The sequence below is a fragment of the Macrotis lagotis genome, chromosome X (assembly GCF_037893015.1).
Source record: "Macrotis lagotis isolate mMagLag1 chromosome X, bilby.v1.9.chrom.fasta, whole genome shotgun sequence".
Lineage (NCBI taxonomy): Eukaryota > Metazoa > Chordata > Mammalia > Peramelemorphia > Peramelidae > Macrotis > Macrotis lagotis.
In genome coordinates, this window is record NC_133666.1 from 478768671 (window position 1) to 478772147 (window position 3477).

The window sequence follows — 3477 nt, forward strand, 5'->3', positions numbered from 1 at the left end:
CATCTCTTCCTTGGTCAGTCATAGACTGCTTTACCTTCCACAGGTCTGAAATGTAAACTAGTACCTGATCTTCGACTTTGCTTATAGTATTGTTTTGTTATGTCTAAATCCTGTATCCATTTGGATATTATCTTGGTATAGGGTGTGAGGTGTTGGTCTAATCTAGGTTTGCTACCCATGCTTTTTTTCACTTCAGCAGTTTTTTTATCAAAGAGAGAGTTTTTATGCCAATAGCTGGACTCTTTGGGTTTATCAAAGAGCAGATTACTATAATCGTTTTCTGCTATTGCACCTAGTCTATTCCACTGGTCCACCACTATATTTCTTAGCAAATATCAGACAGTTTTGATGACCAAAGATTTATAATATAATTTTAGTACAGATAGAGCTAAGCACCATTCTTTTGCACTTTTGTAACTAAATCCCTAGAAATTCTTGACTTTTTACTTCTCCATATGAATTTACTTACAACTTTTTCTAACTCATTAAAGTAATTATTTTTGGAATTTTGATTGGTAGGGCACCGAACATGTAGTTTAGTTTTGGTAGAATTGTCATTTTTATTATATTATCTCTGCCTATCCATGAGCAGTTGATATTTGCCCAGTTACTTAAATGTGATTAAATTTGTGTGAGAAGTGTTTTAATTTTTTTTTCAATTAGAACAATTTTATTAAGTCTTGGCAAGAGCCCCTGACCTGCAGGGTAAAGAAAAAAGGCTGAAGGTCAGTGGTCAAAATTAGTGTTCAAGACATAAGCAGCAGCCCGACACCCACTCTAGATGCAGTCATTGACTGAAACACCTTCATAAGATGCTCCGGCTAGGCTCAGAGGCAGTTGATGGTTGCCCAAAAATTGGGCAGCTGCCTCTAGTCTCTACCAGTGGCCTAAAGTATAGTGTGGAATGCAGCTTTTCTGTAGGCTAACCAGGCTTTGAGTTGGTGTCTCTTTTAGCCCCAACTGTGTGGCAACTGCTTCCTGGGCTTGTTGTTGGAATAGCTTCTGAGGTAACTCGTGCCCTGCATCCTCCAGTGCTTGCAGCCAAGCTCCCCCCAGCATCACCATCACTCTAAGGCTGGAATGGCACCCATCCTGTTCAGGGAAGGCAACAGAATCATATATCATTACCAATACACGAGGGTCTTCAGAAGATGGTACCAGGTGGCCAAAACCCTGGACAGGCAGATGAACCCCCTGATACTGCAAATTCACCACAGCCACAGATACAGCTCGAATAGGCTAGGGCCTGGGCCAGAGGTGCTGCCTCAGAGGGAAGTAGCTCACTTAGCACTGCAGCAGGGACAGCACTAATGATGTGATCAGCCTCCAGGTTGCTATCTTCCAGAGATACCTTCCATGGACCTCCCTGGAACTTGAGTTCACAAACTGCCTGACCCTTTAGAATGTCGACTCCTTGATGAATCAGATAGGTGCCCAAGGTCTCAGCCAGTGTCTCCGGCCCTCCCCGAAGAGACCATTGCTCAGCTCTGGCCTGACTGATCAGAGGTGAATCCAGCTGGGGTCTCTGCCCTGCACCCAGCAGCAACCCCAGAAGAATAGATCGATGAGTCTGTTCAGCCTGAAAGAGACTGAGGAAACAGGAGCGGACACTGAGAACTCTACTATCTCCTGCAAATACTCCTCGACAAAGACTGTCCACTGAGAACTCTACTATCTCCTGCAAATACTCCTCGACAAAGACTGTCCATGGCAACTCTGGTCCCAGACGCCTCTCTGCAAAGCTGTGCACGGTCTGGTCAGCTTCCGCGCCCCTTGGAGTCATCAGGTCACGGAGCCGGGTCCAGAACAGTGGCTTGGTAAAAGGTGGGGCCGGAAGGAAGAGCCCCCTGAGGCCAGTGGGCAGGGGGTGCAGGGTTCCCCCCACGTACAGGAAGCGGTTTTGAGCAGCAGGATTGTTCCCGGGAACCAGTAACACGGCAGAGTCCAGGCCAAGCTCGGAGACCATGAGCAGGGTCCTGGCCCCCAGCTCTCCGGCCGGCCGGATGCCTCGGGGTACCAGCTCGAAGACAGCGCCATCCTCCAGTCGGACGGACCGGATCCAGCCCCCGAGGAGCGGGCTGCCCTCGATCAGGACCACCTTGGGTGGCCGCGGGGCCCGGCTCAGGTGAAAGCAGCCGGCCAAGCAGCTGATGCCGCTGCCCAGCACGGCCACAGTCCGGGCCATCAGGAGCCAGCAGGAGCTGCGGGACTGAATGAGCTGGGGCAGCTCTGGGGGCCCGGGGGGCGGCGGCCCCGCCCCCAAGCCGTGGTCCTGGGCCAGATAAGGGACCCGCCGCGCTATCTGAGGCTGCAGGAGCCCAGCCACCACCGCGGGCCCCAGCAGGGCTGGCCCGGGCCTCCCTCTCCCAGCGCGCCCTGCCCTTAAAATGGTTTTCAAAAAGTTTCTGGGTCTGCCTTGGCAAATAGAATCCCAGGTACTTTATATTGTATGAGGTTACTGTGAAAGGAATTTCTCTTTCTAGCTCTTCCTGCTTTATCTTGCAAGTCAAATACAGAAAAGTTGAGGATTTTTGAGGGTTCATTTTATATCCTGAAACTTTGCTAAAACTGCTAATTGTGTCCAGGAGTGTTTTGGATCATTTCTTGGGATTCTCTAGGTATACCATCATGTTATCTGCAAAGAGAGAGAGTTTTGTCTCTTCCTTCCTGTTTCTAATTCTTTCAACTTCTTTTTCTTCTCTAGTTGCTGAAGCTAACATTTCTAATACAATATTGAATAGTAATGGTGAAAATAGGCATCCTTGTTTCACCCCTGATCTTATTTGGAATGCTTCTAGTCTCTCCCCATTGAATATAATGCTTATCGATGGTTTCAGATAGATACTGCTAATTATTTTAAGAATCAGTCTATTTATTCCTAGTCCTTATTGTGTTTTTAGAAAGAATGGATGCTGCATTTTGTCAAAAGCTTTTCCAGCATCTATTGATATAATCATATAATTTCTGATAGGTTTCTTCTTGATATAATTGATTATACTGTTTTCCTAATATTTAACCAACCCTGCATTTCCTAGAATGAATCCTACTTGGTCAAAATGTATTATCCCAGTGATAACACTTTCTTGTTGTAATCGTTTTGGTACGATTTTTTTCAAGATTTTTGAATCTGTATTCATTAGGGAGATAGGTCTATAATTTTCTTTCTCTGTTTTAGCTCTTCCTTGTTTAGATATCAACACCATTTTGGTTTCTAAGAGAGAGTTAGGCAGAGTTTCATCTTCCCCTATTTTTCCAGAGAGTTTATATGGAATTGGAAGTAATTGTTCCTTTAATGTTTGGTAGAATTCACTTGTGAATCCATCAGTCCCTGGAGATTTTTTCTAAGGGAGTACAATGATGGCTTGCTGAATTTCTTTTTTCTGAGATAGGGATGTTTAGGAATTTAATCACCTATTCATTTAACCGGCAAAACTTAAACTTTTGTAAATATTGATCCATTTCACTTAGATTGTCAAA

At 45.4% G+C, this 3477-nt stretch overlaps 1 pseudogene; it reads right to left on the minus strand.

The window, feature by feature from the left end:
- Positions 1–685: 685 nt before the first annotated feature.
- LOC141500177 (protoporphyrinogen oxidase-like) lies at positions 686–2185 on the minus strand (annotated as a pseudogene).
- Between the last annotated feature and the right edge of the window lie 1292 nt (positions 2186–3477).